This window comes from Stegostoma tigrinum, chromosome 14 (assembly GCF_030684315.1).
Source record: "Stegostoma tigrinum isolate sSteTig4 chromosome 14, sSteTig4.hap1, whole genome shotgun sequence".
Lineage (NCBI taxonomy): Eukaryota > Metazoa > Chordata > Chondrichthyes > Orectolobiformes > Stegostomatidae > Stegostoma > Stegostoma tigrinum.
The window spans coordinates 57,619,208-57,635,397 of record NC_081367.1 but is presented as its reverse complement, the minus strand read 5'-3'; the positions used below and the strand labels follow the sequence as shown (position 1 = coordinate 57,635,397).

At 43.8% G+C, this 16,190-nt stretch overlaps 1 protein-coding gene across 2 annotated transcripts in view; it reads right to left on the bottom strand.

Annotated features, from left to right (window-relative positions):
* The window catches only part of fndc3ba (fibronectin type III domain containing 3Ba), a 348,395-nt gene that overhangs the window by 329,333 nt on the left and 2,872 nt on the right, over positions 1–16,190 (bottom strand). Inside the window, exon 2 of one of the 2 annotated variants that reach the window (XM_048542805.2) lies at positions 5,521–5,628. The exons of the other annotated variant lie outside the window; for it this stretch is intronic. The gene's annotated coding sequence lies outside the window, so the exon portion shown is untranslated. The remainder of the gene's footprint in view (positions 1–5,520; positions 5,629–16,190) is intronic. 2 annotated transcript variants of the gene reach the window in all.

The window sequence follows — 16,190 nt, the reverse complement described above, 5'->3', positions numbered from 1 at the left end:
AAGTTAACTTTGTCCAATCAATTATTTTCTGAATATCTATCAATCACACCCTTTAAAATTGATATTAATATTTTCCTCGTTGCTGACATCGAAATAACACATCTATAGTTCTTCATTTTCTCTCTCCTCCTTTCCTGAGGGCTCAGTTTACAACCTTCCAATTCATAGAAGGAGAATCGATAAGAATTCTGAAAGACCATTAATTTATCCATTTGTCTGTAGCCACCTCTTTCAGTACTCCTGGGTGAAGTTGACTGGATTCTGAGGAGTTGTCAACTCTCAGTCCCATTAACTTCTCCAATAGATTTTGTTTTACTAACATCTTTCAATTCCACACTGCCACTAAATCCTTAGTTCTTAATTATTTCAGGGTGTTGTGCCTGAGTTCTGAGGAAGGGTCACTCAATCCAAAACATTAACTCTGATTTCTCTCTATAGATGCTGCCAAGAATTTCTGTTTCTGAACTTGTGCCTTCCTCTGACAAGACAAAGTGCTCACTTATTTCTCTATTTCCTACTATAAACTCCCTGACCCTGTTGGTAATGAACAAACACTTGCCTTTTCTAATTTTTTTTAAACATGGTGATAAAAGCTTTTATAATCCATCTTTACATTTCTTGCTGTTTTACATTCCTGCTCTTTTTTTCTCTCGCTTTCTGAACTTCTTGACCCTTCTTTGCTGAAGCCCAAACTTCTCTCAACCTCTCAGCAATTTTCTACCAATATTTCCATAAACCTCCTCTTTTGATCTAAGACTTTGAAAGACAGGCGTCCTGACAGTGCCTCCCTCAGTACCACACTGTAATTGCCGACATGAGTTAATGGCTAATGGCTCTGAAGGTGGATCTGAATCTATAAGCTTCTGAGTAGCAAAAAGTGTACTACCCAGTGTTCCGCAGCCAATATAATGTCCCAGACCCCAATCCTCAAATAAAATTAAAATACAGCAGATGGTGAAGATCCGAAATAAAAACAAAGCCAGCGGTTTTGGTCTCCTATTGAGGGAAGTAAATAAAGGCATTTGGGGGGTAATTCAAAGAATGTTTACTAGGTTGATGGCTGGAATGAGCGGTTAATTGATGAGGACTGGTTGCTCAACCTGTCTTTCTTTCCAATGGAGTTTAGGCCAGCGAGGGGTGAATTGATTGAAGTGTATAAGATCTTGACAAGGTGGATGTGGGAAGGATGTTTCCTCTTGAGGGTTCAGTTCTAAACTAGGGGGCACTGTTTAAAATTAGGGGTCACCCTTTCAGGACAGAAATGAACAGTCTTTTTTTGTCATAAAGGGATGCATGATTTTGCAACTCTGTCTCGGAATGCAGTGAAGGTGGGGAGTCATGGAAAATGGAGTGAGGGTGTCAGGTGTGAAACACAAACTGCTCAACCGTGACCTAATTTAATGACAGGGCACCCTCACAAGCGGCCAGATGGTTTACGTCCTATTATGTATGCTCATGCATTTGTAAAGTGCTGGAGAAACTCAGTAGGTCTGGCAGCATTTGTGGAGAGAGAAAAAGAGTTAATATTTCAATGCCAAAACGTCTCTTCGCTGAGCTGGACTCGAAGCGTTAATGCTGTTTGTCTTCCTTTCTCCGCAGATGCTGCCAGGTCTGCTGAGTTTCTCCAGCACTTTCAGTTTTTACTCCAGCAACCAACACCCACACTCCCAGACACTTTGCTAAAGGTGAAGGAGTGAGGCGCACATTGAACTGGAATCCAGAAATAAACTTTCAGGAAAGAGGAGGGGAAATAAGTGAGAGAGAAAAAAAGTCAGGAAAATGTGTCACTTATTTTAAAAAAAACTAAATCATATGTATTAATTGGGCAAAGTTCCATATCTGCCTTAGGCTTCCAAGATCTAAGCCTCTTTGTTAGTAAACAGGAACTGCTAAATTTTGGAACTCTGTACTAAATTCAGAAAAACCCATTACCAGGTGAAAAACATCTCCCTCGGGCACACAAATCCTACCTTTTAAAAAGGAGTGGCAGCAGAGCATTTATACAACACAAATATTTCTGCATCTCTCAGTAACTGAGAGAGCAGGAAATGGAAGGTGAAAGGTGATGTCCAAGTTGAGCAAGCTCGAGCCTTGGGTGAAGTGACTTCGAGCCCCTCGCCAAAGGGCAAAGTTGATCCAAACAAAAGGTTTCCTGACCTGTGTTAAATGGCGTTTGAGAAGATTTAAAACTCCACTGCTTTCACCCATTCAAAAAAAAGTGTTTAAACAGCAACTCAGGGCAAATTTGGCTTAAATGCTGGAAGCCACTCTGGAGGCTGCATCACAGTGACTTGTCACACAAGAGAAGTGCGAGATGTGGATTAACATTGTGCAGAAGCTGAAGGAAACCGAGGAGGTCAATTCAACTGCATTTTCATGATCTCTGACTTGCAGCCTGAAAACAAAAGCTACAATCATGTAGCACCTTTCACAATAGAGTTATACAGATGTGTAGCATGTAAATAGACCCTTCAGTTGAACTCATTCATGCTGACCAGATATCCTAAATTAATCTAGTCCCATTTGCCAGCACGTGGCCCATATCCCTCTAAACCTTTCTTATTCATATACCCATCCAGATGCCTTTTAAATGTTATCGTTGTGCCAGCCTCCACTACTTCCTCTGGCAGTTCATTCCACCTGCCGTGTTAAGAAAAAACTGCCCTTAGGTCCCTTTTAAAGCTTTCCTCTCTCACCTTAAACTTATGCCCTTTAGCTTCGAACACCGCTGCCCTGGGAAAAAGATCCTGGCTATTCACCTTATCCATACCCCTCGTGATTTATAAACCTCTATAAGGTCAGCCCCTCAAACTCCAACGTTCCAGAAAAAATAGCGCCAGACTATTCAGCCTCTCTCAGTTCAAACACTCCAAGCTTGGCAACATCCTTGTAAATCTTTCCTGCATTCTTTCAAGTTTCACAACATCTTTCCTGGAGCAGGGAGACCTGAATTGAATGTAGTATTCCAAAAGTGGACTGACCAATGTCCTGTACAGCCACAACATAGAACATAGAACAATACAGCGCAGAACAGGCCCTTCGGCCCTCGATGTTGCGCCAACCTGTGAACTAATTAAGCCCCTCCCCCTACACTATCCCATCATTACCCATATGCTTATCCAGGTGGTGGTATGGTTACATGGTCACTAATATTGAAACGACCTGCTAATTTTAGACTGGTTTAATTAACAATTTAAATTTCCCAGCCACAATGATGAAATTGGAATGTGCATCTCCAGATGATTAGTCCAGTCCTCTAGATTTAATCCTTTGGTATTTGCCGGGATATGACCTCCCAACTCCTATACTCAATGCAGTGACCAATAAAAGCAAGCGTACCAAATGCCTTTTTCACTATCGTATCTAGCTGTCACTCTACATTCAACGAGCTATGAACCTGCACTCCAAGGTCGCTTTGTTAGCAATATTCAGGGCAGTGTAGAGTTCTTTATAACCAGTGAGATACCTTTGAAGTGTATTCACTGTTAGAGTGCTAAAAATCTGACGATTGACCAAGTTTACAATTCAAAGATACCGTTGGGGTGTGTTTGGGTCGCGAGATGACTGCCTCCTCAAACAAAATGCCCACATAACTCCTTCCCTCCCCAGTGCACCTCAGTGTCTGCAACGCAGTCTCCAGCTCAGCACTCTGAACTGAAGCTGATCAAGCTGCAGATCCTTAGCTCAGGTATGGATAACAAGGGCTGCAATGCATTCCACAGATTCCTGCACGTTGTCGTCACACCACGCAGTCAACCCTGCTGTGTGTCTGTCTACTATTTCAGATGATCACATTCAATAAAATTAATGGAAACAGCCCCCGACGGACACTGTAATAGAAGGGCCACATCGAAACTAAAAGGTAAAGTTGCCATAGTCCTACTGGACCATAGGGCTGCTCTTTCATTAGGCAGAGAGACAAATGGTTGTGGTTTAACCTGACCTCCCCGCACATTTTTCCTCTCCAGATAATTCAACCACTTGGGAAATGCAGAAATGCTTGCAGCAAAGCAGGCCACCCTGCCTAGCATGTCTGCACTGGATGAAAAATGCACCACCCAGCCTCATCCCATTTCCAGCACTTGGTTGCTACCCTAAAGGCAGTGAAACCTCAGTCACTGTATAAGTTCAAGACAGAGGTCGACATATTTCCAGTTCCCAGTGACATCGTGATATGGGGATAGTGCAGGAAAAAGGCAGTAAGCAGCAAGGATCTCGGGTGGAGGAACAGGCACACTCCTACTCCTGCTTCTATAGACCCATCCCAGGGAGACTTCAGATGCAAATCCTGATGCCTTTTCAAATGGCTGAGGGTTTCTGCTTCTCCTAACCTATCAGACAGTGTATTCCAGATTGCTGGTATTCTCAAAGAATCATCACAGAATCCCTACAGCGTGGAAACAGGGCCCTCAGCCCAATAAGTCTACACCAACCCGTAGAGTATCCCACCCAGACTCATCCCCCTATAACCCACCCAATCTACACATCCCTGAACACTACAGGCAATTTAGCGTGGCCATTCCACCTAGCCTGCACATCTTTCAACCTTGAAAGGAAACCAAAGCAGACATGGGGAGAATGTGCAAACTCCATACAGTCGTCCAAGCGTGGAACTGAACCCAGGTTCCTGGCGGTGTGAGGCAGCAGAGCTAACCACTGGGGGAAAAATGCATAGAGAGACAGGGGGAGGAGACAGAAAATAGAGAGAAAGTGAGGGAGAGAAAACCGAGGGAGAGGGAGGGAGGCAGGGGAGGTAGAATAAAAGAGAGGGGGAGAGGGAAGGAGAAGAAACAGAGGATGGAAATAGGGAGGAGAGACAGAGACGGGGTTGGGGAAAGACAGGAGAGGAGGGAGGGAGGGAGTGGGCAGGACAGAGACAAGTGGGGAGATATAGGGAAGACAAAAGCGGATAGAAGAGAGGGGGTAAGTGGAAGGAGAAGCAAGAGGAATGGGCAAGAGCAAGAGAAAGGGAGAAGGAGGTTGGGGGGAGACAGGTTCAAAAATTTTGAGAGCTGTTTGAAATTTGAAACAACTTTAGTGGGCTTCACCTGGGCAGCATGGTGGCTTAGTGGTAGGCACTGCAGCCTCACTGCACCAGGAACCCAGGTTCAATTGCAGCCTCAGGCGACTGTCTGTGTGCAGTCTGCACATTCTCCCCGTGTCTGTGTGGGATATTTTCCGGATGCTCCGATTTCCTCCCACAGTTCAAAGATGTATAGGTTAGGTGGATTGGCCATGGAAAATACAGGGATGGGGTGGGTCTGGGTGGGATGCTCTTTGACTGATTGGTGTGGGCCAAATGGCCTGCTCCCACACTGTAGGTATTCTACAATTCAGTGCAAAGTCCCATGGCCACTGTTTTTGGATGGCAGTCTGTCTGAAACTGAAAGACATTTCTGTGGGCATTCTTCACTGATGTTCTCATCAGCATTGCCAGCTGTAAGTAACCACTCTCCGACATCACTCAGTGAGGTTGATTCATGTGGAATCGGCTGCCTGTTGCTCACAATCTGTGCTCACCTTCAAATGCAAACCCCGATCTGTCAGAAGTTGGGCAAAGTTTTTGGGAATCCTAAAGGCACAGTCTCCAGACTCTGTTGGGATCAAGGGGATTCCATCATGTGTTTCCTGAAATAAAAAGCACTCCACTCAAGATCTGCGATGTCTGCATGGCTCAGCTGGTTAGAACATTGACTAGCTGACCCGCAAATTGCAGACAGCCCTCAGCTCCATCTGGCCTGACTTAGTGACTCTCGGTAGGAGTAGGAGGAAAGCCCATAAAATGGTTCAGCGTGTTGCGCTCTCGTCCTTCAAGTGTAAAGGTTGTGCGGCCAAATCCCACACCCGAAACTTCAGCCCCCAATAGTCCTGGGCTGATGCTTTGTTCCCCTGATGCTGCCCCAGCACTGAGAGAAAGCTATGCTGTTGGAAGCTCACCCCCCCGCCCCCCCCCCCACCGCCCCCACTTAACGTAAAGCACAAAATGTGAGTCTGCGGATGTAATACAGTCTCTATGCAATTATGTAACAGGGAAGCTGGAAAACTCTCCCCGATGCACTGGGGTCATTATTTAAGGCTCATCTAAGCAATGCTTGTAAGACAGACGGGAACGTAGGGAGTAAGAGTAGGCTATTCAGCCTGTCAAGCATAGTAGCAGCTTGTCTGGGTTTGATCACAATTGTTGGAGACTGTTGTGTGAGAATATTGGATGCTGGATTTTCTCAGTGATGTACACTTTAAAGGGCAGAACCAGACCACTTAGCCCAAGCAGTCTGTGCCAGTGTTTAAGCATTGCAACATGTCAAACACATATCATTGGCTGTACCGGGGTCTGGAATTGGAGGAAGGTACCACCTAAATGCGAATCTTTTCTTCTCCCTTCCCTGAGGACAGTTGATTGCTCACAGGGCAGTGCCCATGGCTCGAGAGGAGAAGGAAGGGTGACAACTTTTTAGTTGATTCCCGGAGCCCCACCAAAACTCACAGCTCTGACACAGGATGCTTTGTGCTCAGAGGCAGGGAAGGTAATGACTCTGACTTTAAGCATCTCAGGGCCTGGCTTTCGAAGCTCACAGCCATGAGTGTCTTAAAGAGCTTGACTTTAAAACCACTGTCAGATCAAAGTTCCAGTTCACATCTATATGTTCACTCATTTTTTTTTAAGTATAGAGGGAGGGCAAGTGGGACTGAAGGGTACAGATAGGCTCAGAGATGACAGCTCTGTGAGAAACAGAGAAAAATTATTTTCAAATCTCACCACAAAGTGAAGCCAAATCATTAGTCCATGGAAATGATACACACGTCCATGGCCAGCTCCACAGTAACAGACCGGTCCCCACCAGTACCATACCCAGTGTTGTACAGAAACAGACCTGTCCCAGCGAGTACTGTGCCCCAGTGATATACAGTGAGAGATCTGTCCCAGCCAGTACTGCACCCCCCGTTCTATAGCGACAGATCTGTCCCAGCCAGTACAGTACCCCAGTGTTATACACTGACAGATCTGTCCCAGCCAGTACTGAACCCCCCCGTTCTAGTGACAGACCTGTCCCAGCCTGTACTGTACCACCCCATTCTACAGTGACAGACCTGTCCCAGCCACTACTGTACCTCCCTGTTCTACAGCAACAGACCTGTCCCAAGGAGTACTGTATGCCAATGTTATATACGGCAAACTTGTCTCCACCCGTACTGTCCCCCAGTATTATAAAGCAACTGACCTGACCCCCCCCACCCAGTACTGTACACCCCTGTTCTACAGCAACAGATCTGTCCCAAGAATTATTGTGCCCTAGTGCTTTACAATGACAGACCTGAAGCCCCCAGTACTGTATCACAGTATTATACATGGCAAATCTGTCTTCAACAGTACTGTACCCCAGTGCTTTAAAGCAACAGACCTGTCCCTGCAGTGTTATACAGTGACTGACCTGTCAAAAGACCAGACAGGGAGGGTTCTGAGGAAGGGTCACTCGACTTGAAACATTAACCCTGATTTCTCTCCACAGATGCTGCCTGACCTGCTGAACTTTTCTAGCAATTGCTATTTATATAGTAACATGCCTGACCCTCACCAATACTGTATCACAGTCTTATACACAGGTAGACCTGTGCCTGCCAGTAATATAATGTGAAATTGACTATACTGCCTGGATTAGTACTGTGCATCACTTATTTTACACCGCACCTATATCTTAGGGATAATTACTGACCAGAAAATGAATTGAACTGAACCAACCTTATAACTATTGCTGCTACAAGAGTAAGTAGGTGGCTAGGATTTCTGAGGCAAGTAACTCACCTCTTAATATACCCCATCCCCCAAAGTCTGCCGCTATCTGCAAGACTAAATACAGGAGAGTGTTCTGATTTCTCTGCAATTGCCTAGATGAATTCAGCTTCAACAGCACTCAAGAGGCCTAACGCCATCCAGGACAAAACATTCTGCTCAATTTGCACCACATCCACAAACATTCACTCCCTTCACCACCGATACTCAGTAGCAGCAGCGTGTACTGTCTCCCAGATACACAGCAGTAGCTCTCCTATGATTATGGTTTTGAAGGCACTATCTCAACTATTTAGAAAGGCAAAGGTGGGAGGGAAAAGGGAACATCACACTCCTCCAAGCAACTCACTGTTTCGACTTGGAAATATATTGCTGTCCCTTCAGAGTCACTGCAGGAAAAGTCAATAACTCTCTAACAACTCTCTGGGTGTGGCAACATCAGATGGTCTGTGGTGGTCCAACCGGGCAACTCGCCACCATTTTCTGCAAGATGATTAGCGATGGGCAACAAATGCAGAAACATCCATGATTGAACAGAATATCATTCAACTGAACTGTGTGGTGAATTGCTACATCTCCACCTTTACACTACACCACTGACTGTGACCGGAAAAGATAGAAGTGAGATAGCAAGGTATAGGGCTGGATGAATGCAGCAGGCCAAGCAGCATCAGAGGAGCATGAAGGCCGATGTTTTGGGCCTAGACCCTTGACTCGGCCACAATTAAAGCAGGGTCTCCTGAATTGAAAAAAAAATCCAAAGCTCTTTGCATGCAATCAATTATCCGGGGCGTCCTGTCTGATAACAAATAGCCTCAGGCCCAGTTCTGGGTTATGTTTATATGTGCCACAGAGAAAGGTGAAAATGTAGGACAAGGCAGACTGTGTCAGAGACAGTGTACTTACATCAGGCAAAGAAAACACTGTTTTCTCATTCATTTGACTTGAATATTTTATCTTATTTATTGAAGATTTGGAGGCATTGTTGGCTGGGTCAACAATCTTTGTCTATCCCTAACTGCCCTTGAGAAGGTGGAGGTGAGCTGTTTTCTTGAACCACTGTAGTCCATTTATTGTAGTCTATCCACAATGCGATCAGGGTGAAAGCTCCAAGATTTTGACCAGTGATAATGAAGGAACGGTGATAGATTTCCAAGTCACTTGGAGGAGAATGTGTTCTTATCTATCTACTGCTCTTATCCTTCTGGATGGTAGAGGGTCATAGCTTCGGAAGGTGCTGTGAAAGGAACCGTTGTGAACTTTTTTCAATCCGTCTTATAGGCGGTGCACACTGCTATCATTAGTGGTGGAAGGAATGAATGTTTAAAGTGATTGATGGGGTAGTGGTCAAGCAAGCTACATTGTCCCAGTTGGTATTGAACTTCTTGAGTGGTATTGGAGCTGCACTTATCACATTCCTGACCTGTGCCTTATAGACTGTGGACGGGCTGTGGGGAGTCAGGAGGTGAGCTACTGTCTGCAAGATTCTGAGTTGTGCCCAGCTCTCATTGACCCACCATTTATTTGACTAGTCCAATTTAATTTATGGTCAATGGTAACACCCCAGGAAGCCGATCGTACATCACTGTGGAGTGTCCGAGGAATGTATCCATTTCGGTCAAGTTCGGTGTTGATTGACTTTCCCTAATTGCCCTTGAAAAGATGGTATTCAACTACTGTTTTGAACTGTTACCATCTTTGGGACATGGATACCCCACAATGTGGTTAAGAATGGAGTTCCAGAAATTTGACCTAGCGAGACTAAAGAATTGGTGATATATTTCCAAGTCAGGATAGTGAGTGGCTTGGAGAAAACTTGGTGGTGCTCTTCCTAGGTATCTGCTGGTACAGTCCTTCTTGGTGGTAGAGATCACTATTTTGCCTGTGCTATGTGAAGAGGATTGGTGTTGTGCTCCTGGGGATTTTATGGATAAGGTGATGGGGTAGTGAACTCCTAACTACAGCACATGGTTAGGAGAAATCCCTCCAATCAGTGATTCTGGCCATTCAATCCCAGACTGTCACTGTGGTGACTGACAGCATAATTGCAGGCCTAAATTCTAACGTATTATGCCCTGAACCCTTCCACTGCTGCAAATTACACTGAATCTGTATACTTTCAGTGAGCAATCCTTATCCTTCTGTGAAGTACCATCCTCATTTAGTTACACAGGACATATCATTACCTTGCTAAATAAACTGCAACTCTGTACAGATAATAACAGTCACTTTATGGCACGGAACGTGAGCATTACTGAATTTAAACAAAAACCTGTTGAATATTTTCATTCTATGTTCACCAGAACAGATGCAAGAATACCAAATTCAAGACGGAACAACAATTTATATTCCATGAACAACAGAGAAAAGGGATTTGTCCAGACATTGCAACTTTTCACTAAAGATAACAGTTTATGGTAACCACTCCCTGTGTATTTTCCATGACAATTCCTCAGCTAATTCCTCTGCTCACTTGCTAACAGGTCAGCACTCTGTGACTCATGCATATAAATTATTGTTCCCCTTGAAATTTGGCATTCTTGCATCTGTCCTGATGGGTGCAAAATGAAAACCATCGACAATATGTCTCCCTTTTCAGCAATCCAGTTAATAACTCTTACCCTGCTGATTAAACTACACTCCCATTCAGTTAGTGATTAACATTTACTCTGCTGAATAAACTTCAACTTCATAATTATCAATGAGTAATTCACAATCCATGGAATTAAAAACAACTCTGCATATTTTCAGTAAGTAATCCTTACCCACAGAATCATAGAATGCTTAGAGCATAGAAGGCAGCCATTCAGGCCCTTTAGTCCATGTCAATCCAGTGCAAGAGTAACTTAGCTTGTCTCTCACCCTGTTCTTTACTCACAGCACTGCAAAATTCCTCCCTGCAGGTGCTTATCCAAATGATTGAATGCATTGATTGACCCTGCTACACTGCACTTGCAGGCAATGCATTCCAGACCCTCATCACGTAAAAATATTATTTCTACAACGTCGCCTTTACCAACTATTTTAAATCTCTCTCCTCTGATTTTTGACCCTTTTGCCAATTGGACCAATTTCTCCCTATTGGTCCAGACTGCTCATGATGTTGAACAGGTCAACCAAATGTCCCCTTAACCTTCTCTAAGTAAAGCACCATCAACTTCTCCCATCTATCTACATAACTGAAATCCCTCATCGCAGGAACTATTCTCATGAATAAGACTTTATGAGGCTGTATAAGATTTTAGTTATGTCAGTTGAGTTTAGTTTAGAGCATTGTGCATGGTATTGGTCACCACACTATAGGAAGGATGTTGAGGCTTTGGAGATGATGTGAAAGAGGTTTACCACGATGTTGCCTGAGGGTACGGGGTTGGATGATCAGCTATGCTCAGGATGAAAGGCGAAGCAGGTTCAAAGTGCTGAATGGCCTATCCTTGCTCTTATTTTATACATTTGTGCGGTTTAAAACAGAAACGGAAAGCACTGATGTTCTGATTGGCAGAAATTAAAATCTGAATGGTTGATAGTAAGGCTTCTGGAGTTAAATTTAAATGTATGAATTGGAAGGAGTAGGCAATTCAGCCCCTCAACCCTGCTCTGCCATTCACCAAAGTCACATTATTTCACAATTTGTATGACTAGGAGAACGTAATCAGTGGGAGAAGTGGAAATGTAGAAAAGGATTTGAGAGTTTAAATGCCTTGGACAGATACTGAATGAATGGGAGCCCAAACGATTCTCATTGATAATTTCTTGGAGGCACAGGTGGTTAAGGCCACGATGAAGAAAATAGGATTTTGTGTTTTATAGACAGTAACACCGAATACAAAAGTTACCTGTGTAATGATGATGTTTTGGTGAGATTACAATTAAAACATATTGTGCCATTTTGGACGTTTCAATTATAGAAATGGCATTCAAACTATTCAGTGGAGGAAAGCAAGATTAGGAATTAATGGTTATTACGAGAGATGAGATACGAAGGTTATTGTCACAGCACCAAAGAAGGTCAGGAGGACAGAGAGTGGAGTTTTTTCAAAATTATGAACGGAATTAGTAAGATTCAGTTCAAAGTACAGATTGTCTGGCTGGTGACACAATGACAAAATCCCTGCAACTTGAAAAGTGTTTGCACCAGAATAAAGGGACAGATTTGGACAAGGGATTACTGGAACATGGACTACATTGAGACTGGCTGAGGTGGAGATCATTGCATTGTTTTGGAGAAAATGGGACGAGTATTAGAAAACAAAGGCAACATAGGGCAAGGGGGACAGTACGGGCAATGGCATTAGTTTGAGATTGATACATGATTACGGGGAAATCATGGGACAGAGGTATTAGTTTGGGGGTTGATACAAGACTATGGGGAGAGCATGGCTATGGGAGTGCAATTGGTTTAGGATTGATACAGGGTCATGAGAAAGAATGACAGAGCAGAATTAGTTTCATATTCCTCCAGCAAAGAACTAGCACACACAGAATGGGCAGAGTGGCCTGCTGCTGCACTAGAAAACCTTTGTGACAAATAAGCACAAAACAACAAACTGGCAACAAGTCACAGCAGCCAAATAAAATGAATAGTCCAAATAAAATAGTTCTGAAACTAACACCTAAAGTCTTTGAAAAAGGTAAGGACTTATTGCCAGAAATGTTGTGTACAACATGGCTTATAGTGACACTAAAGGTGCAACATTTACAAGAAATGATAACATTAAATACCCTATCCCAGCCACTAGGTCAGGAAGGTCTCAAAAAAAGATTCGATTGTGACCATCTGCCCCACTCTGCAGAGTCACGAAAGTCCCCAATGTCTAACTTCATAAAGACCGAAACCCAACAGCTCGGGCTATGCCTGTTTGCAAACAATTTATTAAAACTGAGCACAAAACGAGCCATTTGCTGAGCAGGCCAGGACTTGCTGTTGGTTCACTTCTAATCTGGTGATCAAAGTGCAAAAGATAGGCATCAGGAAAACTATTATTAGAACCAGGCAAATTAAATTTGATTTGTTTGGATAAAAGATCGAAACAAAAAGGTAAAGCATTAATTCCAGCTTTTTGTGAGGCTGAAAGCAAGTCTTATGAGGTACTGTCTGCTCCCCCTCAGAAACACTCGGAAGAAAGCCAAACAAACCAACAGCTGATGAAACCCAAAAGTCCAGATTTACTTTGACAGAAACAACGCCACTCTTTATAATGAATTTTGCATGGTGGCAGGAATTGATCGTCTCTTGCTGATTTACACTCAGAACTCAGTCTCAGGAACTGCGCTATGAGGGCAGTCTGCTGGAGGTTAAGCAAAAGTACAGATTTATTGCCTATATGTATGTTGAACACTGATAAATGCAGGGGAGTTTGCAAAGAATGAATGAAAAATGCAAAATTGGTTTATACATATTACGTGAGTTATTGGAGTTAATTTAAAAAGCTCAAAACGCTGTGAAAATAAAAATAGCTGCTTCTCCTCTTACATGCAATTTGAAATGCTAACCCATATTGGGCAAGAAAACAATGGTTTTTATATTTCCTCCACGATAAGTCAAAAGACATTCTGGCTGCATTTCTCTCCGCAAATGATTTTTTGCATATCTGCCTCTGTCACAGATTCTAAAACTCATCACCCCACTTTTACAAGATAATAAAATGTGAGGGTGGATGAACACAGCAGGCCAAGCAGCATCTCAGGAGCACAAGGGTCTAGGCCCAAAATGTCGGCTTTTGTGCTCCTGAGATGCTGCTGGGCCTGCTGTGTTCATCCAGCCTCACATTTTATTATCTTGGAATTCTCCAGCATCTGCAGTTCCCATTATCTCTGATACTATTTTAACCCCACTTTTACAGGAGGGTTTCCTCTGATATACACACTAACAAACTCTTGGCTGTATCACTAGTGATGATCTGGCAGAAATCACACCCCTGGCTTTTGACGATTCCAGTGCTAAAAGAGTAAGGATAAAATCAGGAAATGAGGTCTTGTGATGCAATAGGTAACATCCCTGACATGGAGCCACTCCAGAACTTGAACGGCCCAAGAACATGCAATCATAACATGGCAAAACAGGCTGAAGAGCAATTTACAAAATCCTTCCAAGTTATGTCGTAGCAGACGATATGAGTGGCAAGGATTCTCAGTGATGGAAAGAAATTAGAGCTTCAATCATAAAACCATAAGATATAGGAGCAGAATCAGGCCATTACGTCTATCAATTCTGTTCCACCATTTGATCATGGCTGGTATGTTTATCAGCCCCATTCTCTTGCCTTTTGCCTGTAGCCCTTGATTCCCTTGTTAGTGAAGAACTCTATCTTAAATACACTCAATGACTTGACCTCCATAGTCCTCTCCAGCAATCAGTCTCACAGATTACCCATCCTCTGGCGAAGGAAATTACCCTTCATGGGACGGCACAGTGGTTAGCACTGCTGCCTCACAGCACCAGGGACCTGGGCTCAATTCCGTCCTCGGGCAACTATCTGTGTGGAGTTTGCAGGTTCTCCTCATGTCTGCATGGGTTTTCTCCGGGTGATCTGGTTTGCTGCCACTATCCAAAGATGTGCAGTTTAGGAGGATTGGCCATGCCAAACGGCCCATAGTGTGGAGGGGTATGCAGGGTAGGTGAATGAACCATGGGAAGTACAGGGTTACAGGGATGGTGTAGGTGGGTGGGCTTGTGGATGGGATGCTCTTTGGATGCTTGGTGTGGAGTTATTGGGCTAAATGACCTGTTTCCACATTGTAGGGACTCTGTGATTTTTTGCTCAGTTCTGAAGGGCCACCCCTTCACTCTGAGGCTATGCTCTTAGGTCCTGGCCTCTCCTACATGTGGAAAACTCTTCTCACTGTCAGTATTCTGTAAGTTTCAAACAGGTGCCCCCCCCCCGCCCCATCCTTCTAAGCTCCATCAACTACAGACCCAGAGTCCTCAACCACTCCTCATTTTATAAGCCCTTCATCCCCAGGATCATTCTGTAAATGTCCTCTGGACCCCCTGCCACACATCCTTCCTTAGATATGGGGTCCAAAACTGCTCACAATATTCTAAATGTAGTCCGACCAGAGCCTTAAACAGACTCAGAGCACATCTCCTCTTGAATTCTAGCCCACTTGAGATGAATGCTTTCATAACTGCCAACTAAATCTGCATGTTAACTTGAAGACAATCCTGAACTAGGAGTCCCAAGTCACGGTAAGCTTCAGATTTATGAAGCCTATCCTCATTTAGAAAGTAGTCAACATCTCTATTCTTCCTACTAAAGTGCATAACCTCACACTTTTCCAAATTTTATTCCATCTGTCACTTCATAGCTCACTCTCCTAGATTGTCCAAGTCCTTCTGCCACTTCCTCACTTCTTCAACACTACCTGTTCCTCCATCCATCTATCTTTGTGTCATTTGCAAACTTAGCAAAAATGTCTTTGGTTCCTTCATCCTGATCATTAACATATAATGTGAGTAGTTGTGGTTCCAACACTAATGCTTGTGGATCTCCACTAGACACCAGCTGCCATCCTGTAAAAGACACTTTTATCCCTCCTCTCTGCCTTTTGCCAGTCAAACAATTCTCTATGCCTTCCAGTATCTTGCCTCTGACACCATGGGCTTTTATTTTGCAGCACCTTGTCAAAGGCCTTTAGGAAATCAAAGTAGATCACCTCCACTAGCTCTCCTTTGTCTAACTTGTTTGTTGCCTTCTCAAAGAATTCTGACAGATTTGTATGATAGATGCTGTATTTGACTGGTGAGTGCTTAACAGACACAATGTAGGTTATGGGTCTAAATCCCTCTCCAGACATGAAGACGTAATCCCTGGTGACATTCTCAATGCTACCCTGGAGACACTCTGCACTGTCAGCGATGCTATTGTTCAGGTAAGCTTAAAGTCCGGGCTCAATCTGCCTTCTCCAGTACACAGGAAAGATTGCCGATGAAGAGTCATCTAGACTCGAAATGTTAGCTTGCTTTCTCTCTGTGGATGCTGCCTGGCCTGCTGTGAATTTCAGCATTTTCTGTTTTCAGCAAAGATTGCGCAGTGCTATTTTTAAAAGTGGCATGCTTCTCGTTGGTTTCCCAGTGTTCCAATATGTAACACCCAACATCACTAATCTGTTATCACATTTCTATTTGTGGGATCTTCCTGTGTGCATATTTCTTTATTCATTCATGGGATTAGGGTGTCACTGGCTAGGCCAGCATTTACTGTCCATCCTTAATGGCCCAGAGGGCAGTTATGAGTCAACCATGTTGCTGTGGGTCTGGAGTCACGTGTAGGCCAGACCAGGTAAGGGTGGCAGTTTCCTTCCCTAAACACTGCTCCAGTGATCCATTTTTTAACACCTAACTCTGTTACCACATTTCTATTTGTGGGATCTTGCTGTATGCAAATTGGTTGCTTCATTA